The 25,088-nt window shown below is 42.5% G+C and overlaps 1 long non-coding RNA gene across 2 annotated transcripts; it reads left to right on the top strand.

Annotated features, from left to right (window-relative positions):
• The first annotated feature begins 1,492 nt into the window (after positions 1 to 1,492).
• Positions 1,493 to 6,773, top strand: LOC129635278 (uncharacterized). 2 transcript variants are annotated; one of them, XR_008706199.1, is made up of 4 exons: positions 1,493 to 2,309; positions 4,564 to 4,710; positions 5,067 to 5,173; positions 6,558 to 6,773. It is a non-coding gene; the product is annotated as an uncharacterized LOC129635278 (long non-coding RNA). The 2 variants fall into 2 exon arrangements; XR_008706200.1 differs by lacking the exon at positions 1,493 to 2,309 and adding an exon at positions 2,540 to 2,699.
• The last annotated feature ends 18,315 nt before the right edge of the window (positions 6,774 to 25,088 follow it).

Below are 25,088 nucleotides of genomic sequence, written 5' to 3'. Positions count from 1 at the left end.
GCTGTGCTGCGATTCATGGGGTCGCAAAGAGTCAGACACGACTGAGCGACTGAACTGAACTGAACTGAATCCCCATTATGATGGAATTTGGAGATGGGGCCTTTGGGATGTGCTTAGATCATGGTGGGTAGAGCCCGAGGTAGGATTATGTAAGAAGAGACGAGGGAATAAGCTTTCCATCTACATGAGAGAATGTGGTAAGAAGTTAGCCGTCTGCCACATGAGGCTCCTCACTAGAATCCGACCATGATGGCACTGTGATCTGGGACTTCCAGCCCCGACAACTGTGAGAAATAAATTTCTGTTGTTAATAAGTTGCCCAGTTATGGTATTTTGTTATTGCAGCTTGAGTGGATTAAGATAGCTATCTAATGTGGCAGAACAAATTGCCATAAACTCAGCAGCTAAAAACAATACATTAATTATTTCATAGTTTTTGTGGGTTATGGTTTCAGGCATAGATTCACTGGGTTCTCTGCAAAGGGTCTCACAAAGCTGTGATCCAGGTGTCAGCTGGGCTGACGTTTGAAGGCTAGAATGGGAAGAATCTGCTTCCGAGCTCACTCAGGTGTTGGCAGAATTCATTTCCCTGAGACTGTAGGATTGGGGGCCCTGGCTTCTTGCTGGCTGACGGCTACTCTCAGCCTGTGGGTGAGTCTCCCAAATGGCCACTTGCTTCTCCAAAGGTGGCTGGAAGAACTCTCTCGAGCGAGTCTGCCAGCAACATGGAGCCTTATCTAACATGACACCATCACAGGGACCATGACATCCATCGCCACTGCCAGATTCTGTTGTCAGAAACAGTCAAGGCCGGGGGCGGGGAGGTGCCATAGTTACCACCAGGGGGTGGGGACCTCCAGGGTGCTCACAGATAAGAGGTGGTCAATTACACAGTCCTCGTGTCCTTCATAACCTTGGCACTTTGGAATACTGAGCAGCTTTTATTGATGTGTGTACTTTTGACCATTGTGTTTTTTTTTTTTTTTTACTTTTTATTAAAATATATTTATTTATTTTAATTGGAGGCTAATTACTTTACAATATTGTAGTGGTTTTTGCCATACATTGACATGAATCAGCCAAGATGGTAAAGATGACCCTATAGGTGAGACCATTGTGTTTTTAACAATTACTAAAATATTTTTCTCAGATAATAGGGGACACATGCATGTCATTTACCCTCCCTGCAAACTTCAGCCTATGAATCATCATGTGTCTGTTGTCTCTGCCCCTGTTTTCATTTCCTGAGAGATGCTGGAGAAGAGACATAGCAAGCATAAGAGACCACCTCAAGAAATCATGGGCAGACAGAGAAAGACAAGTATCGTATGATCTTGCTTTTATGTGGAATCTAAAAAAATGGTATAAATGAACTTATGAGCTTAGTTACAAAACAGAAATGAGTCATAGATGTAGAAAACAAATTTATGGCAGGGGGGATAAATTGGAAGATTGGGATTGACACATACACGGTGCTACATGTATATAAACTAGATAACTAAAAAGGACCTACTATATAGCACAGGAAACTCTGTTCAATATTCTGTAATAACCTATATGGGAAAAGAATCTAAAAAAGCAATGTATATGTGTATATGGGTAACCGATTCACTTAACTGTATACCTGAAACTAACATGATGTTGTAAATCAACTATAATCCAAAAAAATAAAAGTAAATAATGAAAACTTAAATAATGGGGAGGCATAAATTAGGAGTTTGGGATTAACATATACACACTACTATATATAAAATAGATAATTAATAAGTATCCACTGTATAGCACAGGGAACTCTACTCAATGTTCCATAGTAACCTATAAGGGGAAAGAATCTGAATAAAAAGATAAATATGTAAGTATAAGTGAATCACTTTGCTGTATACCTGAAGCTAACACAACGTTGTAGATCAACTATATTTCAATTTAAATTAAAAAAGAGGTAACAGATTAGCTATAAAAGGTTGTGAGCCTAGAGGAATGATCACATCTTTGATAGAAATCAGAAAATTAAGGGGAAGATTCTGGGTTGGGAAGCATACTGAACATTTATTGCTTGCCCTCTGGAAACCTTGATGAATCTTAGCCAGAGTGATACAGGTGGAGAGAACGGCACCCCAACTCTAGTGGCGGGTGTGGCTGCAAAACCTTTCAGAGTCCTGGGTCTCAGTGATCAGCTCAGGAATTGGCCCATCCTGACCAAAGCCATGTAGATGCTCAGTTGCATCTTCTTAGAGCTTTTGAGGAAGAGGCAGTATCCTGCAGAGTATCCTGCAGAGCTTTACCCCATGGGAGATAAGCCTGGAACTGTGGTAAGCATTCTGCCATGCATGTTAATTAATATTAGGTTTTGCTCAGAGACAGAAACCTTTACAATAATTTAAATAAGATACATGTGTATTTTTTCTTATATGAATGCAGTAAGCAATTCAGGGAGGCTGTGTGGTGGCTCCGTGGTCAGCAGAGCATGGTTTCTCTCTGCTCTGTTGTTCTTGACTGCACGGATGGTTCCAGACAGATGCTTGAGTTTTCAGGCTGTAGGGAAAAGGGAGATGGTGAAGAGGGATCCTTCAAGAACAACTTTCTGAAAATTGCTCATGACGTTTCTGCCACCTGTATGCCACTGGCCACACTACCATGCTTAACTGCAACAGAGGCATGGATATGTGGTCTTTACCTCAGGAGGCTGTTCCCAGCCACAGGTGAGAGGTTTTATGATAAAGGAAGCAAAGGGGAAACAGCTGTGGGTGGACAATGAGCTTTCTCTGCTGCTCCCTGCCAACGGAGAGCCTGACTATAAATCGAGTCTGCTCTGAAGGAGCAGAGTTGAAAGATGAGACTAAATCAATCCTGTCCCAGTGATAGCTTTGAACCCCTGGATCAAGCTGTACCTGAAGCCAAAATACCCCTGCTACTTAAGCCAATAACTCTCCCTTCTTTCCTTATTCCCTCCCTTCTTCATTCCTTCATTTCTGTTTTTCTTCCTTCTTTCTCATTCTCCTTTTTAACTGAAAAAAATCTCAACTGGTACAGAAAGGAGGATTTCCCCCAAGCAGCATATAAGATCACCTTTATTTCTTTGTTCTCTCAAGCTCTTCATTCCTCTCACAGTTACTCAGAAAGGCAACTGAATTTTCCCTTGTATCTCCTAAGGGTCAAATTATGCATCTCCATGCTCTATTTCCTTTCAGCCTAAAGGAGAGGGAGCTGCTGATGTTTCTTAGAACTTGCCTTTTTGGGGATTGGATTAAAAATTTAAAAATATGTTGGCTTGTAAATCTCTACTAAAACTCATAAGCTGTAAATCTCAGCTCAACCTATTCTAGGTATTTTTACTTATTTCTAGCAAATGCTCCTTGGAATTCTTTCCCTATTTAGTAAAAACTCCTCTGTCCAATATCTTGGCTGCATACCGACGTCCTCTTCCTCAATTCTGACTTTTATTAACATTACTAGCATCTGTGAGAATTAGAGCTTAATGGATTGCTTTCTGTTGATCTGAGAACCCTGCCATAATAGATCTTGTTTTAAAGGATTCCAAACAGTTACTTGGTCAGCAATCCAGCCTTTTTTTTTAAAGTAACTTTGCTAGTAGAATGAATTTGCCCAGCCTGTTCCCTTGGCATCTCTTTTTCTGGGTCTTTCCTTTGAAGCAGACAATCCAAAACATTAGGTTTGGAGGTTTTTTTCTATCAGATTCTGAAAGCACGGTTTTCACTTAAATTATTATGCGTCTCTGTCCTTACTTATATCAGTAAAGTGATTAGGAGTGTCTACCAACTGCAATTCTCAGGCTATGAAATCTGGATTTTTGAATTTAAATTATACCACAGCACCATATGGCTGAGGAGAGAGGAGTGCTCAATTTCTTATCTAACTGAGAGTTCTTCTCACGCAAGGGAAATTGCCGTCACAGTCCAAGTTTTCCCCGGCTCTCCGAGGTTTAGTATTACTGCTGCCTCCCAAAGCGCATGCGCATAGGATTTTCTGAAGAGGCTCAGAGAAAAGTTGCTGCAAAACACAGCGACGAGGAGAGCTCCCTCGAGTCCGCCGTTGCCCGTCTTCTCACTGATGCTGACGAGGCCACGAGGCCAAGTTCTGGAAATGGGAGCACTCTGGGTGTCCTTCACTTACGAGCATTAAAAAATGTATTTAACTTGAGGCGTATTCAGAACTTCATTCCTTTCCCCGAGGGCATGGTGAGCAGGGGCTACCGGGCTAATGCAATTATGTGTGGGAGCACCACGGAGACCCCTAAAGCTTCTGAAGCACAAGGTCAAATGCTCCGAAAGTCTAGGTGTGTCGGGGGATGCGGCTGATTTATGATTATGAGGACTCTTCTCTCTGAATCTGTCATGAATTAATGGGACTCGGGAGCTACACATCCTCTTTAGGATTATAAATGGCATCCTGACGTTTTAGACTCGGCCACCTTTCTCTCATGCCCGATATTAGGGGACACTTGACTGCCTACTGAGACGGTGACCTTGTACTTCCTTCCCTCAAGTCAGCGTCAGGACTATTGCAGACAACTCAGGGGTGATCGCTCTTATTTACCTGGCACAGGAACCAAGCCGGGTCCTTGGCATTGGATACCTCCTCCCGTCCTCCGAACCCGTGCTCCCCACGTGCCCTTTGCTCCTGGTGGCCGACCTGGCTGGCTGACATCCCCGTGGCTCCTGCGCTCTGCCTTTTAGCTGGGGTTGTCCATCGGTGAGTGCAGGCAGGGAGGTTGGGGTGTCTGTTTCCCTGGCCTTCTTTCTGTGGCATCAGCAGTGCTTACACACCTACACAGCTCCTGCCACGTGGCCTTCTCCCCTCTGATCTCTGGTAACCTCTCTTATTCCCTGCCCCTCTGGGTTCCCTGCCGTCGCTGGCCCTGAGTATTACACCACCCAATGGTGTTTTCCCTTTACCTGCCCACACTTATGTAAATAATATATTTCTTAAACTCTCCACATTTCTGCTTCAGTGTGCTCTGGGTTTCTTGCTGGAAGCCTGTGTGTTAAAACAGCATTGTCTTGATTTGTCTGATCTCCCTTCTGCCTCTTCCACCTGCTCTGACTCAGTCTTTCCTCTTGCTGCTGCTGCTGCTAAGTCGCTTCAGTGGTGTCCGACTCTATGCGACCCCATAGACGGCAGCCCACCAGGCTCCCCCGTCCTTGGGATTCTCCAGGTAAGAACACTGGAGTGGGTTGCCATTTCCTTCTCCAATGCGTGAAAGTGAAAAGTGAAAGTGAAGTCGCTCAGTTGTGTCTGACTCTTTGCGACCCCATGGACTGCAGCCCACCAGGCTCCTCCGTCCATGGGATTTTCCAGGCAAGAGTACTGAAGGGGGGTGCCATTGCCTTCTCTGAGTCTTTCCTCTTAAGTGTCTGTAAAAGGCCACCATCTATGTTTGCTTGTGCTTATTTGCTTAATGCACTTGCTTCAGCTCATTTTCATAAGGATGTGATGATATGCATGTTGGTTGGTCATGCCCCCGGGCTGACTTGCCTCTGCCTACTTAAGATGCACTGTATCTTTAGGTCACCCACACAATCTTTTAAAGAAATCGGGAGGAACCTGCAATCTGGCTCTTCCCTGACATGAAGACAACCTCTAAAGATATATCTTATTAAAGTCAGTCCTTTAAAATAGAATTTAACTGAAACTTTTTGGCATGACTATAACCTCAGAAATATAATATGTACTTGCCTGGTGACACTGAAGTGTCTACTATTTTGGTTAGTACAGATTTCACTTTGATTCTTTTGAGATAATTGTCTTTTTAAGATGGAAATTTCTTTTTTTCTCTTTTTTTAAAAAAAATATTTATTTGTTTGGTTGCATTGGGTCTTGATTGCAGCACACAGGCTCTTCACCGGGCTGAGGGGCTCTTCATCGTGGTATGGGGGGCTTCTCTCCCTAGCTTTGGCACGCGTGCCCCAGGGTGCACAGGTTCTGTAGTTGCCCCACGGGGGCAATCTTAGTTCCCCGACCAGGGGATGTGGGATCTTAGTTCCCCGACCAGGGATGGAACCTGGGTCCCCTGCATTGCAAGGCAGCTTCTTAACCACTGGACCACCAGGGAAGTCTCTAAGGTGAAAATTTCCTAGGTAGCCATTGCCCTATCGGAAAAAAATGCTGGCAAGAAAAATGCCAATGTACCACACTTGTGATAAAAAAAATAATCCAGCTATGAGTACTAATTTTTAGGCTATTCAACATTGGGAAACGTTATTCAGGACTCAAGTAGATACAGCATAATTTTTAGTACAAGAAAAGTATAGGGTGCCTTCAGATAATGTTAGAATGTCTTGAATCCTTGGTATTCTGATGATGGCTTTGGTCCAGAACTAACTTTTACCCAAATGAGCAAAGGAGATGTGGCAGTTGTCATAAACGGCCCACTCACTTTCCCATCCCCCCGCCCCTTCCCCTCCCACAGAGGTGGTCTGCCGCTCCTGTGGAGAACCCCTCTACTCACACAAAGTTCCCCCTTGCCTGCATCTCTCTGCCAGTGGCATGGGTGGGGCCTGGTGAGGAGGGTGCCCTCATAGCAACCTTCACCCACACAGGGACAGGAGCTGGAGGATGAATGTCCACATCTCTTTATCCCTTTGGGAGAAGGGACGGTTCTGAGATGTGTGCTGTGCAGGCACCAGCGGTTCTCCAGAAGGACTGAAACTCAGTAACAGCAGTAACATCCTTGTGAGCAGACCCTTTATTGGCTTTCCTCCTGTTACTGTCTCACTTCCCACCTCTTTCTGTGCTTCTGTGATTGCCTCCCGAATAAATGGCTTGTACCCAAAATCTTGTCTCAGGCACTGACTTTTGGGAGCATACATTTAGGACAGGATGCTCCAGAAAGACAACGAGAGATGAGACCCACAGAAGAAGAGACCAGGCCATTCCTAGCTTCAAGAGAATTGTGTCTTTTCCATTCTTCTGAATTCTCTCTTATGAACTATTGAGAACACTGGCTGTTTCTAATCAACTCTATAAATCTCTACTATCTACGCATGCAGGGAAGGAAGACTTGATAAATATTTGATAATAATGACAGTTCTAAGATTATGCTATTTATGGTAACCATTACCCTAGTGAAGGGATATAATTATTGCAAAAGGGCAAATCAAGTTCTGCATTTTGTGAAAGGTAAGTGCCATCAGTCCTCTCTGAGTCATCTCTAAAAGCTAAAAAAAAAACCAGCGTCTTCCTCTGATGAGCACTGTTGGGGGTGGTAAGGTTATGCAATTGTGTTCAAAGCAAACTGAATTTCTTCTCAGGTGACTTGGCAGTTTTTCACATTCCTCCACTCATGTTGAGGGCCTAAGTGGATTGATTGTAACATCTCTGTGTATTTCCATAGACAACAAGACTGTTTCACCAAATGTACACTGAAGGTCTATCTTTGCATGTACAGCTCAGTCTTAGCATTTTAAAAAATGTTTATTCTTTTTTTAAATTTAGTTTGCCAGGTCTCAGTTGTGGCATGCAGGATCTTTAGTTGCAGCACGAGGGATCTAGTTCCTTGGCCAGGGATTGACCCCAGGCCCCCTGCACTGGGAGCTCAGAGTCTTAGGCACTGGACCTCCAGGGAAGTTCCCAGACTTAGCCTTTAGAACTGGCTGCAGACCTTTATAAACCTTATTGGAAGGAGTCCACACCAAACATAAATGGTGGAGAATTCAGTGGAGAAAACAATGATGAAACAAAAAGTATGTGCGTTATTTTGCTCTTAGCAACCTTCCAAATTCTGGCCTTTATTCTTTGACTTATCATCTGCCCACTCTTTGGTGAGATGAATAGTTTTCTGCATATTATTTTAGGAATTTTTTTTCACCCATGAATTACTCACTAACATTCATCATATAGTAGAAGAGTGAAAAGTCACACCCAGGATAATATCAGACAATTTCTTCGTCTAGCTAATATTAATGAAATTGAATAGGGTTGCTCCAAAATTCATTGGGAATCATCATTCACTGTCCTGTGATGCATTTAATCAGATCCAGTTGTGCAAAGATTACGTTACACATCTCCACAGGAGGAAAGTTATGGTAGAAAGACAATCTTCCAGGCTGTACACAATAGGACAAAATATGTGATAAGGGCTCTTGGAAACCCAAGCAGGTTGGCTTCCTTTAAAAACGTCAAGCTTCATTTAAAAACATCAGGCTTGAATGTAGCCCATCTTTGCAAAACATGGTAAAGTGCTCTTTCCAATGATCACACATTTCATCCTTCAAAATATATTTTCTGGTACATTCTTTTTCATTTTCTTTCCATTATGGTTTATCCTAGGATATTGAATATAGTTCCCTGTGCTATACAGTAGGGCTTTGTTGTCTGTGCATGCTAAATGTCAGTTTGTGTCTACCAACCCCAAACTCCCAGCCCATCCCTCTCCTTCCCCCAAAAAGTATTCTTGATTTATTTTCGAAACCATCATCCTAAGCATATTTAGTTAGGCATCACTTGCAAATAAGCTAATGGGGTAGCAGCACAAAATGCAGAGACAACTACAATTATCTCTTAATTACACACAGCAGGCTCCCAATGTGTGTCACCCTTCCAAGGATACTTAACGAGAAACAAAGAAAGTCAAGCTAACCAGTTAGAGAGCCCACACGGGCTGCCTGATGACAGGTTTCCTCTGAGACGCTGCGGGGCAGGGATGCAGCAGCAGCAACTGCCACCAGGAAGAGCTTGCAGATCGAGAAAATAACCCGACCGAATCTGATGATTCTATTCACACGGATGGACCTGAGGAACTAGGAGAGACGATGAGATAATCCCATCAGCAAATCAATGGTTTTCCCAGGAGCTCTAGCCCTCTACATATGAATAAGGGAATTTCAGACAACCCACCTCGGGTTGTGTCAGTCAGGGCGGTGTTATATCTTCCTTGAGCAAGAATCAATATCTCCTTGTTACTATGAGATCCTATATTCAGGAGGGGAAATGGTCTAAGACCAGAAATATGTCAAACAAAGTCCATTTCATCTCCAGGGGAGATTGATGAAATGGGGAAAAGCCTATCCATGAATTAGTCAATGAAAGTTTATGGCATGACTCTTAGTTGCTGGCACTGTCCACAGTAAGGTTAAGGGACTTCCTTGGTGGTCCAGTGGTTAAGAATCCACCTGCCAATGCAGGGAACTCACGTTCAGTCCCTGGCTGGGACCCTTCTAAGATGCCACGTGCTGTGGGGCAACCCGTGTGCCGCGGCTACTGAGCCCACGCTGCAAGGAAGAGCCCACGGCAACTACTGAGACCTGAAGCAGCCCAAAATAAGACAACAACAAAGCACCAAAGGGAGGTTAATCCAAAGCTCACGTGTACTCTGTTTTTTCACACATTCTGAAACAAAGCTGCGGTGGGGAGTAGCACCCAGCCTCCGTGGATGGTGCACATGTGAGGTGGATAGACTGACTGAGGGTGGTAATAATTATTCGCAGTGTCTACATCTCGTGCCAGACAACAAAGGATGCTCATAAGCTTTCTTTGCTTTGATTCGTACCGCAACTCATGAAATGAATTGGAAAACACATTCACCCCTTTCTGCAAATGAGAAAGCCTCTTGCTCCATGGTCTAGAAATTTCTAATTGCTGTGGGAAAGGAAGTACCCAGTGCACACCCTTTATGACACTGACTGCTGGGGGAGGTTACTGGAGTGGATAAGCAGAGGTTTCTAAAGCTGGGCCTGAGGACAGTCGTCTTACCCTCAGACTCAGCTCCGTTTGGGAAGTTTCAATTAGCCACCAATTAGCCCCACTTGAACCTCCAGTCCTGCTACATCCTCTATTTTCACAGAACATCCTTGCATCTTGAATTCAGCCAATCACATCACACCTCTCTCTTTGTTCATTCTCTCTTCTACTACCCCTGTGGGCCCAGGCCTGGTTTTATAGCAGAGTCACCTGCTGAGTTTATTATCAATTCAGTCCTTGGGCTCCATCCACTACAGACCCGTTGAATCAAAGATTCCTCCTGCAGTCTGTGACTAGAACTGCTTTTGCTGTTTGGAAATGCTGACTAGACTCTGTGCTCCTCTGGGGCTTTGCTTTGTCTTTTTCATTTTTATGATTCAGTCTGATACATTTCACTTTCACTGATATTGTCTAAGTAATATTCTAATCAAGAGTTGGAATGTTGGAGGGAGTTCCCTGGTGGTCCAGTGGTTAGGAGTCTGAGCTTCCACTGCTGGGTGTACGGGTTCTATTCCTGGTCAGGGAACTAAAATCCTGCACGCCACATGGTGCAGTCAAAGGAAAAGAAAAAAAAAAGAATTGGAATATTGGAACAAAGTTAACTGGTCAACCTAAAGGGACAGTAAACTTAGGTGTGTGTTTGATTATCCTTGCGACTTTTCTGTGTTTGGCATTTTCAACACAAAACGCTAGAGGAGAAAAGATATGATTAGCTAAACAATTACTGACAAATTTGATGCAATTAACTGAAAACAGTTTAAAAAAACAAGGTGAATTGGGCTTCAATACTAAATTAACTGTATAGCACATGGAACTATACTCAGTACTTTGTGATAACCTATAAGGATGAAGAATCTAAATATATATATATATATATATCTCTCTGAATCACTTTGCTGTACACTTAAAACTAATGCAACTATACTTCAAGAAAAGTACTAAATTAATTATTGAATAAAGGAATTAATGATCTGATCTCTGACCTTTTATTTTTTATTCAGAAGAAAACATTGAAAGTGAGAACTCTCAGATGGCGAATTTGTTACCAGGAAGACCTTTGAAAAAATGGAGGCACTGGGAACTAAAAACTAGTTTTTCTTCTTAGTTGCATCATTGAAACTTGCAACCAATTAATTTCCTCCAAATATACCCATTCTATAATATCCTCTTATTAGAAACCTGTTTCTGTTTTCATTTTCAGTGAACACTCCATTGTCTGTGCAATAGACAGAAAGCAATGCTGTGGACCAATAAAAGCAGCGAGGTGACAGACCATGAGAGGTACTGGCTGGTTATACTGTTCCCTTCTGGTTACCCTCAGAGCCCACCGTCCTTTTCTGCAGAGGCCTTCACTCATGAGATGTCATCCTTTGTATCATGCACCCCCACCGTCTAGGCCACATCAGATTGGACTATTGATGGGGTCCAGGTCCAAAGATGGCCAAAAGTTAGCAATCTTCCAGGTGGCCTGGATCTGTCCTGGTTCATGACTGGCTAGTCTGAGGATGTTAAAGGATGGGACACCCAGTGACATACAGCAAGAGGAGGGTAGCATGGAACCAGGGATATAATAAAGAGATGCCTCTAAGTGCGGATGCTGTCACAGGAAGAGAAGGGAGTCAGTTGACAATGGCTGCAGCAGTAGAAGCAAAAGCAGAAAATTATTGATCAAATTCTTGGTCTCAGGGGACAGGAACCCTTTCTGAACTTGCTTAGGCAAAAAGGAGAAATTTATTGGCTGACAGAGCTATGAAGATTGGGGATGTGGTTAGGTAGGATGAGAAGCAAGAATTGATCCCAACCAGAATTTTTTTTTTTGTCTTGTAAGCTTGTTTCCATTGTGTCTAGTGTGTTTCATTTTCTCTATTTTTCAATGGGCATCATCATTGTAGGGAGAGGGGACATCGTAGTAGCTCTACCACGAAAACATTTTAGGGAGAGGCTAAAACCATCACTGGACAAATCAGTGTGGCTAGGGGGGCTGTGTATTGTGGTTGACAGTCTTCATGGTTTCCACAAGAGAAAAAACAGACCTTCAAGAGAAAGAGGGTAAATTTCCCCAAAGAAGGGAGAGAAACTGGGTAGAGTCATTCATTGATACCCACCGTAGTAGCCATAATGGCAGACTGTTAGAGAAGGAATCACTGGATACCTACTTCTGAGCACAAAGGCCCTAGGATTCAGTTATGTCATCAGAGCAGCTGCTGATCTCCTAGTGAGACAGGCCTGGGACTGGGACCCTTTGCTGTAGTGCTTGTACCTGGATACACCTCTCCTCCAGCAACAAAATACGAAGAAGCTGCACGGGACTAAAAATAACTGTGTGCATGTGCCCTTGGGGCAAATTCATTGGAGCAAATTCTGGACACAAAGGATACAAAGAGACCAAAAACCTCAGCCTCCATTTTTGAGGAGCCTAGGACAAAATCAGGGCTTTGGGGAGCAAAACAAGAGGACTATGCAGGCCCCCTGCACACGCTGGGGTGGGCAGACCACCTAAGCCACCCCTCCAGCTCAACCCCTGGGCACACACCTACCCTCACCCTATGTAAGGAACAAGATTGCTCCACCTTGGGGAGTGAGAGAGCAATTTCTATGGATAAAGAAGGCCAAAAACCCTGGTTGGTGACACATAGAGATTTTTACGTGTATTAGCCAGCTATCACCATAATAAGCTGCATAACAAGCATTCCAAAGATCTCAGTGGCTTACAACAAACATTTATTTCTCATTCATGAACTGGGGTTTAGCAGGGATGACTGCTTTATACTTGGATCCTGGTCTGCTCTGAGTGTCTCCCTGTCCTGGGATAAGTGCTATCTGGCACATGTTCTTTTCATGATGAAAGTCAAAAGCCCAAGAGATCAAGCCAAACTCGGCACTAATATTTTTACATGCCTCTGCCCCTACTTGCATCACGTCTGTCAACATTCCTTCATCCATGCCCATCATCAGGACCAGAGGAGCTCCACAGAGGTGAGGAAGAGAAAGTGGATACTTGGCGGGAAAAGAAGAAAATCTACCATTATCCTGAATGGCATTGAATGACATTCTAGGAGGTCTGATGAAATTGTTTCTTAAGTTTTCTTCTTTTTCTGTATATTTATTTAGTGGATGTATATCTCAGTTCAGAAATCCAAATGTTGAAATAAATTATATTTTCTCTAATGTGACTTCATTCTATTTGGAGCCTCCATTCAAGAGGCTGAAACTTGACCTCCTTGAATTCAGAATTATCTGTCTCTATCTTTTTCACAATCAAATTTAGATCCTTGGGGTGGGGGTGTTATGTAAATGCTATCAAAACAGCATCTGGAGAGCATCTGGTCTTTGAGGTATCTTTCTGTACAGACTCCCACTGAAATGTTCGTCTGTCTCTGACGTTAGTCCCTGCCAGTGACTACCAGGAGGTCACGTCTATGGCTTGCTTCGCATGAGAATCATTCAGCTGCTTCTGGCCACAGTGGGCTTCATGAGGACAGGAGAACCCAAGTGCACAAGACTCTCCCCAGGTGTCTGTAGATAGATTGTGCCGCTACGGCTCTGGGCCGCTCCAGTCACATGGTCAGCAGAGACCAGGTAGCCGCCCCTTGGTCCTTCAAATCTACCTTAAGTTTGCTGCCCATTGGGGGCCCTGGAAAAAGCGTACAAAGCCACAATCTTGAAGACTTGCCATTTTCCAAATATTTAATTAGTCCCCGAATTTCTTCCTTTCAGCCTATCAAGCAGTCTTTCCCAACTCTGAAGAAATTCTAGTCTACTCAGCAACCTCCCCTCAACTCAGTTCTATTCTCAACCATGGAATTTCTCTGTCTCCTCTGAGGGTGGGCTCTCTGTCCTCTCCTGCCACATAACAGGGCCAAGGACTTTGGAAACCCAAGCCAGGAAAAGGCCACATTTCAGCTGTCCACCAGGCTCTGCCTAGAGGCAGGGAGTTCAAAACAGCCTAACTGCCTAAAGAGGAAGGGACTTAGGGAAAAGAGAATGACTGGGGGAAAATATCTTAAAAATGTGACCTTTACTACATTTACAAACTGAGATCCACTGATCATGCATCAGTTCTTAGGAATTTGAAGGGAATATTGATAAAAATCCAACAGTACACTTTCATAAGTCATATATGTTAGCCTTTAAGTGGATTTTGGTACTTCCATTAAGATAAGGATTTGTTCGACACAGTGGGAAATCACAATATTTCTAACTAAAAAGCAAATGTATTTACGTTATGAAAATAAGGTTCGGGACTTCCCTGATGCTCCACTGGGTCCAGACTCCATGCTCCCAAAGCAGGGAGCCTGGGTTCAATCCCTGATCAGGGAACTAGATCCCTCAAGCCTCAGCTAAGAGCCCACATGCCACAACCAAGACTCGGTGCAGCCAAATAAATAAATAATAAATAAACATTTTTTAAAAGTTTTGAAATAATAATAAAAAAGAAAATAAGGTTTAAGAGGAACTAGAAAGTTGTCCAAAATCCCTGTTACTTTCCCTGTGACAAGCTGGAAATGGTGGTCATTCTCTTGCAGAATATGAAACAATGGCCTAAAGAATTCCTCATTATCCACCCCAACTGCTAAACTTGCTATCACACACCGTCTATTGAATCACAGAGTGTTTAAATATTTTGGTATAAATATATGGTAATTTAGTCAATAAATCTTGTCCGACTCTCGAGACCCCATGGACTGTAGCCCACCAGGCTCCTCTGTCCATGGGATTTCCCAGGCAAGAGTACTGGAGTGAGTTCCCACTTCCTTCTCCAGGGGAATCTTCCCAACCCAGGGATTAAACCTGGGTCTCCTGCATTGCAGGCAGATTCTTTGCCAACTGAGCCATCAGGGAAGATGCTGTTCTTTGGTGGACTCTTCTGGGGATATTTGATCAGCTAATGAGACAACTCCGCATTTTCCCAGGAACAACTCTCATCTTAACAGCCGGTTCTCCAGCCACCATAGTCTTTCTGTGTAAGTTCATCTCTGGCTGTGCTATCTGAACCAGCGCCACATACCAGCTCTATACTTGTCAGTCTTCTGGGCATCTGGGGCTGAAATTGAAAGATGAGTCTGTTTCTTGGCTGAACCTTCAGGTTCCAGGAAGCAGATGAAGCTGCTTTGGGGAGAGAACGTGGAAGATATCTTTACTGAATGTGTCCTCCTATTTTGTCATCGCCAAGTCCTTTCTCTCCCGAGGCTGTGTGTCTTGCAGTCTCCAGGCCTTTGAGACTCTGCACTGTCTCAAAGCCCCCTCCTCTGTGAACTTGAGCTAATCTAATTTTATTTCTCTTGTTTGCAACCAAAGAACTTTAACAAACACACTTTTTCTTTTGCTGAGGTCAGTTAAACCAGAACCTTATTTATATCAACCCAGGACTTAATTAAGCTGAGTGGATAACAGCATCAAGAAGAACTTGGATAACCAGAAATAGCTGTTCATAGTTCCTTTAAAGGAAACGAGAACATAGCAGTGGCTATGTGTTGAGTCACAAAGCCCCAGTCTATAATTCTGCGCACATCAAACCGCCAGTAGCCCCATTTGTTTATATGAGAGCAGGATCCGAAACATTTACGCCCCTGGTTAACGAACATTGTGAACAAAAGGAAGGGGAACTTTTACAGCCTGCAAGGAGCCGCTGAGAGAATACACAAGAGCAAAGTTTTCACTTCAAACCTCAGAAATTTTTGTCATGCTTATTATTTTAGGCTATCAGACTGCCTGCTTTCATGTATTGATATATTGACTTTACAAAAATAAAATCATTTAAAAAAAGTTTGATCACATGTTTCTAGCCATCTGCTTTCTGGTGACTAAGTTGAGGGTTGCAGAAAGCCAAGAAGGGATATACTATCTTTTGTCAACCAAGGCAAAAATAAAATTCACAGATCAAAAATCGGAACCTGGGGGAGGAAGCATCCGGATTTCTCAAATGAGTCAAGAAATATGCAAACTGTAGACCTCTCTCCAACTCTGGAAAAATCTAACTTTGGGAGGGTGAGTTTTGCCTGTTTTGGTAGAAAATTGGGTTGATGGATGTGAGTGCTATAGAAAGTGACTGGAGTTTGAGGGCTCAGATCCAAACTCTCTCTCATCATTCAAGAGAATTTCCTCTTCCTCTGGATCACCTCTTCTAGACGATAAAAATAAAATTAAGTCTTTTTGAGAACCCTTGAAATTTTACCTGATTTTATTTGTTGAGTATTCCATTTAAAGACCTCAGTTCCCTGGTGAAAGGGAAAACACTTGCATTGAAAAAAGCCATATTCCACGATCACATCTCACAGGATCGGCCGACAAGAGCGTCTGGCAGTTAGCTTTTTATAGAGTGGGGAAACAATCTCTCTTTTGAACCATATTTCTGGCTCTCCAAATTAATGGGACGTCTTTTTCTTGAGGACGTTCTTGGAGTGTAGCAGCAGGGCATTTACTCTTCATTCTCCAACTGCAGAACTTATTTAATTTCTAGTTCCACTAAGTCTGCCCTCGGCCCTTGACCTCCCTTCTCGCTATTAAATTGAGCCCTCAAGTGATTGCTGTGGACAAATGACTTTAGACAAAACTGGAAGGAGGTCGCATTTGTTGCCAGCTCCCTTTTACCTCCCCCATTAGCACGATCCCCTTTCTACCTCCCATCCACACTAAGCCACTTATGTTGCCTGGGTGATCCATCTTAAATAGACCCAATTTTCTCTGTAGTGCCCAGAAATCCTACTTCTGTACTTAATTATGAGCAAAACTGTATTTACTTACTTATTTTTGTTGACTTAAAATATATGGTAATTGAACATACATTGTGTCATGCGTGTAAATGCCATGGGTCCCTGTTTTCAAAAAAATAATGATCTGGGCAAGGTAGATGCATATGGGACTTCCCTGGTGGTCCAGTGGCTAAGATGCAGTGCTCCCAATGCAGGGGGCCTGGGTTCCATCTCTGCTCAGGGCACTAGATCCCATATGCTGCAACTAAGAGTTCATATGCCACAACTAAAATATCCCCCAAGCCACAACTAAGACCCAGCACAGCCAAATAAGGAAGCAAACAGGTAAGTAAATGAGTAATAAATATATAAAAAAGATTCTTATTGTTTTAGTTGCTGTCATGTCTAACTCTTTTGCAACCCCATGGACTGTAGCCCACCAGGCTCCTCTGTCAGTTGGATTTCCCAGGCAAGAATACTGGAGTGGGGTGCCATTTCCTTCTCCAATGGATCTCCCCAACCCAGGGATTGAATTTGAGTCTGCTGCACTGGCATGTGGTTTCTTTACCATTGAGCCACCTAGGGAAGCCATATATAAAAGACAGATGCGTATAAATGTACATGTATGTGCAATAGTGGGCTTCCCTGGTGGCTCAGATGGTAAAGAATCTGCCTGCAATGCAGGAGACCTAGATTTGATTCCTGGATTGGGAAGATCCCCTGGAGGAGGGCATGGCAACCCACTCTGGTATTCTTGCCTGGAGAATTCCATGGACAGAGGAGCCTGGAGGGCTACAGTCCATGGGGTTGCACAGAGTCGGACATGACTAAACAACTAACACCTACACGTGAAATAGCAAAGCAAGCAACTATTGCAATAATATACAATCATATAATCATATATGGTAATATATTAGATTCTGATAATATTATCATCACAATAATATTAACATAATAAATAATCCTTAGGTAGATAATAGAAATGTGACATAATAGAAATGGATGTAGGCCCTTAGAGATTAGAAGGAAAAGCAGAACTGGGAGTGAGGGAAGATTTGAGAAGGATTCAAGTTAATTGACTTCCCTGGTGGCTCAGAGGATAAACCGGGTTTGATCCCTGGGTTGGGAAGATCCCCTGGAGAAGGAAATGGCAACACACTCCAGTATTCTTGCCTGGAGAATCCCATGGACAGAGGAGCCTGGCGGCCTACAGCCCATGCGGTCACAAAGAGTCGGACATGACTGAGCGACTTCACACATTCACACACTCAGGTTAATTGAATCAAATCTTTTCCAATGGGACTTCCCTGGTGGTTCAGTAGTTGAGAATCCACCTTCAATGCAGGGGACATGGGTTGGGGAGCTAAGATCCCACATGTCATGGGCAACTAAGCCCCATGCACACACTGCAACTACTAAGCCTGTGCAGTACTTGTGGTGTGTGGGCTTAGTTGCCCACGTGCCGCAAGTAGAGAGAAGTCCACGTGCCATAACTAAGACCCAGGGCAGCCAATAAATAAATAAATGAGAAAAGGGCGGTTCATTTCTGGGTAGCCTATTAAAAAAAAGTATTCCAGCGAAAGTATGAGACAGTAAATTTTCAGATTGAAGAAGCCAGTATTTCCTTATGTTAAAAGGGAAAAATATGAATGCATTCTCAGACACAGGATGAACCACAGCCCAGGACTGAAAGATGACAACTGAAAAGCATTTGAAATCAGGTTGACCCTGGAAGATCTATGTTACATGGACACTGTATCCATATTTCTTCAGAGATTAGGAGATTGGACAATAACCTAAAATGTAAAAAGTTGATCATTCTTGTAAAAATAGTGTGCAATAAGACGGAAATTGATTTTGAAGTTAGAACGAGAGAAAATTGGAATTAAGACAAAGCACATGGCATTTTTATTGATCTGTTTTGGCTCAGTGGCTTATCCTTTACAATATGGGTTTTCATAAAGAAGGAGAGGAATATGATAGGTTTCTTCAAAAGTCTATTATGAAAATAGAAAATGACATTTTCTTCCTGGGTAGATTTAGCCTGATCCTGCCAGATTTGTCTGGATGTTGCTTTGTGTACTGTCCTTATTGAAATGCTTGATGGATGCCATTATGGGGTTGGTGGGTAATGGAGGGGGGATGGGGTTGAGCTTAGAGAAATACTGGAGGGAAAAGCAGTGAACATTTATATGCAAATATGCCATCAAGGAGAGACACTCAGAAAAATGTGAACTCTCCTAAATTGTGGTATTTAAATACTGTCTTTATACTAGTCATTTTTTCCCCAAAGAAGTGCAAATGGCCAGTGGGCATATAAATAGATGCTCCATATTGCTAATTATTAGAGAAATGCAAGTCAAAACTACAATGAGGTACCACCACACACTGGCCAGAATGGCCATCATGAAAAACTCTAAATGACAAATGCTGGGGAGGATGTGGAGAAAAGGGAACCCTCCTATGCTGCTGGTGGGAATGTAAGTTGGTGCAGCTTTTATGGAGAACAGTACGGAGGTTCCTTACAAAACTAAAAACAGAGCCCACTGTGTCATCCAGCAATCCCATTCCTGAGTGTACATCTGAAGAAAATTCTAATTCAAAAAGATGTTCGCACCCTAATGTTCATTACAGCATTATTCACAATAGCCAAGACATGGAAGCAACCTAATGTCCACTGACAGATGAATGGATAAAGAAGATGTGGTACCTATATACAATGGAATATTACTCAGCTATAAAAAGAAGGAAATAATGCCATTTGCAGCAACATGGATGGACCTAAAAATGATCATACTAGAGTGAAATAAGTCAGAATGAGAAAGATAAATACTGTACGATATCACTTACATGTGGAATCTAAAGCATGACACAAGTGAATCTCTCTAACCTTCTGTGTCTGGGGCAACTGCTCAAGGGGCAAGGAGGGCCATGGCCCAAGGTCTGCAAGACCTGTGGTCTTCCAGCTCTGCATTTCTAGGCAGCTGAATCATGCACATACTTCCCATGTGGGTTCATAATTGTGCCTTTTATTTAACGATTGTACTCCAGTCTGAAAGGACATGCAAACTTTCTTCCTTTTCCAGATGCTGGGAGCCTGGGTTAGCTGCTGGGTGCTTGGGCTCGTCTGAATGTATCTGATGACCTGTGAGTGCTATCAGAGAGGTGTTTGCATTTGGCAGTTTGCCTGAAGGGAGAGAGCTTATGACCAGGAAGAAAATATTCGTCTGGAGCCAGACTAGTAGACCCAGTCTTTGGGAATGTGTTTCTTAGCCTTACAAAGATAAGGGTAGCAGCAATGAGGTGGTTCTCTAAGCATGAACTCTGAAATACCTGGTGAAAGTCATTGAAAAACAAACACCTGTAGAGAACAAACTTGTGGTTGCCAAGAGGGAGGGGTTGGGGAGGGTTGGAGAGGAAGGTTGAGGTTAACAGATGTAAGCCGTTATACCTAGGATGAATAAGCAACAAGGTCCTATTGTCTAGCACAGGGAACTATATTCAATATCCTGTGATAAACCATAATGGAAAAAAACATGAAAAGAAAAAAGAATGTAAAAAAGACCCCAGAAAACATAGAGGTCTGGGTTCCACTTCAGTTCAGTTCAGTTCAGTCACTTAGTCATGTCCGACTCTTTGCAACCCCATGAATCGCAGCACACCAGGCCTCCCTGTCCATCACCAACTCCCGGAGTTCACTCAGACTCACGTCCTTCGAGTCGGTGATGCCATCCAGCCATCTCATTCTCTGGTGTCCCCTTCTCCTCCTGCCCCCAATCCCTCCCAGCATCAGAGTCTTTTCCAATGAGTCAACTCTTCGCATGAGGTGACCAAAGATGAAACTAGAGTTTCATCTTTAGCATCATTCCTTCCAAAGAACACCCAGGACTGATCTCCTTTAGAATGGACTGGTTGGATCTCCTTGCAGTCCAAGGGACTCTCAAGAGTCTTCTCCAACGCCTTATCTGAGTCAAAATGTCATCAGTGCCTAGACTGAGAAACTTGGAAATGTATCCCAAAGATGGATTTACAAAAAACCAGTATTCCCCATCAACTTGACAGCTGTTGTTGGTGATATTTAAAGATTCACCACACAAGGTTAAGCTAGCGAAACGGGAACCCTTTTGGTTGGCAATTGAGTTGACTACAGCATCATTTCAAATTGACTGACTCTTCTGTCGAGTTCCTTTGCAGATATTGAAGTTACACTGATCAATCTCAAAGAGCCAGGGGAGTCTTCTGACCTCTTAAACTACTGGGCACTGTATCTATCCTGTCTCCTCATTCTTTTTCTCTTCAGTCCTATTAGTTTCGAAAAATAATGACCAGTGACTCAGCCGTAAGGCGACCCATTCCTGCCGAGTGTTGAGAATCGTGTTATAGGACCTAGCGCTTGGAATACTTCCCTTTTATCACGTACTTGACCTCCAGGCTAGAGAAGAGGAGAAAGTGATTTCCCATCACATGCTGGCAGCCAGGGCTTGCTCTTCATATTTGATTAATTCTGAGCTTAAGAAAGAAATTACACACATATATATATATAAATTACATTTTTGGAGTAACCAGTTATTAGGTTTTTGCTTCTGTTCTCAGCAGGCCATATGGAGAACTCACACAAGAAAGGAGAAAAGTGAGCCTAGGAAGTCAACTTTCTGGGCTGGGAAAAGAAAACACTTTCATGGGAAGACTATCTGTTGTTGTTTAGTCGCTCAGTTGTGTCCGACTCGTGACCCCATGGACCCCACCAGGCTCTTCTGTCCATGGGATTTTCCAGGGAAGAATACTGGAGTGGGTTGCCACTTCCCTCTCCAGGAGACCTTCCCAATCCAGGGAGGAATCCATCCCTGGATGAGTTCCTGCATTGACAGGCAGATTCTTTACTACTGAGCTACCTGGGAAACACAGGGAGGACTATATACCTTAGTAAAAATCAACCAAGAGATATCTTAAGTGAAAATGAAATCAGTTTTATTCCTTTTATGGAAAGAGGAATATAAAGTTTAAATAAGAGACACGCTACAAGTAAAAGATCGCTGGAGTTTGGATCAGACAGATTTTGGTGTGAATCCCGGTTCTTCAGCATTCTAGCTGGTGACTGCGGGCTTGTTTCTCGTTCTGTCTCCAGTTTTGTTAGAAAGGGATATTGCTATTTACTTCATAGGATTGTGCATTGGTTAGCTATTGCTGTGTAACAAAAGTCACAAAACCTCAGTGGCAGGAATGCAAATCTTTGTTTACGTCATGTGAGGTCAGCTGGGAGTTGGCTAATGTAGGTTGGAGAATTTTTTTTTAATTATTCTTTTTCTGAAGTATAGTTGATTTACAAAGCTGTGTTAATTTCAGGTGTACAGCAAAAATGATTCATATATATATTCTTTTTCAGATTCTTTTCTATTATAGGTTATTATAAGATATTGAATATCTTATATGCTATACAGTAGGTACTTGCTGCTTGTCTATTTTATGTATAATTCTGTGTGCCTGTTAATCCCAAACTCCTAATTTATCCCTCCCCCTCTTTTCCCTTTGGTAACATTAGTTTGTTTGCTTAAGTCTATGAGTCTGTTTCTGTTTTGTAAATTAGTTCATTTGAATCAATTTTTAGATTCTTCATATGGTATTTGTCTTTCTTTTTCTGACTTACTTCACTTAGTATGATCATCTCTAGGTACACCCACGTTGCTGCAAATAGCATTATATTTCATCCCTTTTACTGGCTGAGTAATATTTCACTGTATATATAGATAGATAGACAGACAGGTAGATAGTTGGGTTGGCCAAAAAATTCATTCAAATTTTTGCAAATTTTATGGAAAAACCTAAAAGAAAAATTTGACTATATATATATATATATATATATGCATACACAGACACATATATATGTATATATACATGTATACATATATAATACACACTTCTGTATCCATTCCTCTGTTGATGGACATTTAGGCTGTTTCCATGTAATGCTGTTGCAAATAGTGCTGCTGGTTTGCAGTGGTTTTGTTCTCTGAGAGTCTCATTTCCCTCCAGAGACCAGAAGGCTGCCTGAGAACGCATTGCCCTGTTTCAAGTCTCTGCTTGGATCCATCTACTAACACCCTATTGGGCAAAGCTGGTCATGTGACTGATGCCAAACCCAAGGGGAGGGGAAATATAACCTCATAGAAGCGAAAGCAAGTTGCATAGGCAAATTCAACATCCTTGGAGCAGAAACTCTATGCTTCCCAGGAACGTAGGGAGGGAAGGAGGGAGTGAAGATTTCTGAATAATAATCATCTACCACCAACTGCTTAAGTGATTACGTGAATTTATGTCCTCAGAGCACCTTGCATAATGTCTGGCACTAAAGTGTTTAATAAATGTTAGTTCCTTTCTCCTCCTCCAAAATCTGACTTTACAGTGAAGAATGGCAAACGTAAACTTAATTTTAGAGATACAATAACTATTTCAAAATACACTTGAAATCTGTATTATGATCAGCTGTGAGAGAAGGGGTAAAAGGAAAGGAAGAGGTATTAAGAAAATTAGGAAACGGCTTCCCTGGTGGTCCAGGGCTAAGAATACACCTGCCAATGCAGGGGGCATGGGTTCCATCCCTGGTCAGGGAAGATCCCACACATGCCATGGGGCAGCTAAGCCCGTGCACCGCAGCTGCTGAGCCCGTGTGTTCTAGAGCCTGCCCGCCACAACTAAGAGTAGCCCCAGCTCGCCACCACTAGAGGAAGCCTGCATGCAGCAGTGTAGACACAGTGCAGCCCCAGTGCAGCCAAAAATAAACAAATAGATATTTTTTAAAAAGTCATAGAAATACAGCCACAGAACAGGGGAACAATGAAGATGGGGAATGAGAAAATGACTGAACAAGAGAATCACCACGAAATCCAGGGAGCTTTATGGAAACATATATAGCTTTCTCTCCTCCCCCTCTCCCCCAAATTGTGAACAGCATATTTTTCATATAGAATATGCTAGGGAAGGGAGAGGAATATACATTGTCTTATTGTCTCTTTCAAGGTTTTATGAAAGACTGATTGGCATTTTGGGCTTCCCAGGTGGCTCAGTGGTAAAGTATTTGCCTGCCAATACAGGATACTTGGGTTTGATCCCTGGGTCAGGAAGATCCCCTGGAGGAGGAGATGAAAACCCACTCCAGTATTCTTGCCTCGGAAATCCCATGGACAAAGGACCTACAGTCCATGGGGTTGCAAAAGAGTCAGAAAAGACTTATGGACTAAAACTGGCATTTTAACCACTGTTTACAATGTCATTGAGTGTACTCTATCCTGATACTTCAGAAGCCCTAGTCTGAACGTGGCTATTATTTTGACCTGCCAAATAAGCAATCATTTATTTCTTGGGAAGGTGGTGTGAGGAAGAGAAATGATATTGTAGGGATCAAGTGAAATTGACTTGAGTTTTTTGACTCTTACGATGCGGTCCATCCAGAGTGAAGAATATTCTCAGTACAACCCGTGTGATCATAAAGTATGTCACATCACCTCACTGCTCACTGTTCCATGGTAGGAAAAAATGTTCAGGAATTATTTTCTAGAGGATAATAGAGCCTTCAATATAATACTCAGCCTACAAATACCTTCTAAAAGAAGAGAAAAAATGCTTTGGTCAAATTGGACTTGGTTGATAAGAACTAGCAGGAACCTCTCTGTTAGATGAAAAATGTTAATTTAACCAGGCTGTCTTTGTAAAGAGCAATTGTGAATGGTTTTTGCTACTTCACATTCTTAGGGAAACAAAGACATACAAATTCAACCATCTTAATTTTCCATAGTGAAACTTTGTTAGCTTTTTGCATGAGCTGTCTTGCTTTATGGTCACACTGCCAATAGCCTACACAGAGAAGATGCTTAGAAACTGGGGTAAGGTCAGGAAAAATCCATTTAAAAAATTATACTTAGCAAAAATCTGATTCATCATGGACAGCTATGGGCACATGGATGGGTAATCCCTCCTCATTCATGTTTCTTAAAAAAAAAAAAAAAAAGGAAAATGTGTACTGCTTGAAGAAATGAGAATGCTTAAAAAAAAAAAATCCAGCATTCCATACCAAAAAGATAGACTTGGAATATAAAGATGCTAACAACAAGAACAAAACCAGTATCCTGAGTGGTGCTGTGAGCTGGTATCCTGACATAAGAAGTGACTTATAGAAATGAAAACAAATAAACAAAACAAAACACTGATTTTTAACTGAAGGGCTTCATGGAACCTAGAGAGAGCTGCTCACGCATCGGCCCCTCATGGAGGCCTGTCCCAGCCGTCTTCCCTAAAGTGGCTCTAGTCCCCTTTGTCCTCGAACTTGGCATTGAATTTCTTCTTATCATTTCCTACTACCTGACATTGCATTATACACCTACTTTGCTAATCTTTTTCTTCTCTTTCTTTTTTATTGGAGCATAGTTGCTTTATAATGTTGTGTTAGTTTCTGCTGTACAGCAAAGTAAATGAGCTGTATGTATACATATATCACCTTTTCTTGGATTTCCTTCCCGCTTAGGTCACCATGGAGCATTGAGTAGAGTTCCCTGTGCTAAACAGTAGGTTCTCATTATTCAGCTATTTTGCACGTGGTATCAATAGTGTATATATGTCAATCCCAGTCTCCCAATTCATCCCACCCTCTCTTTCCTCATTTGGTGTCCATACGGTTGTTCTCTGTATGTATCTCTACTTTGGCCTTGC

The sequence above is a fragment of the Bubalus kerabau genome, chromosome 20, assembly GCF_029407905.1.
Source record: "Bubalus kerabau isolate K-KA32 ecotype Philippines breed swamp buffalo chromosome 20, PCC_UOA_SB_1v2, whole genome shotgun sequence".
Taxonomy (NCBI): Eukaryota; Metazoa; Chordata; class Mammalia; order Artiodactyla; family Bovidae; genus Bubalus; species Bubalus kerabau.
Note: the sequence above shows the minus strand (reverse complement) of the source record. Positions and strands in the feature narration are given on the sequence as shown.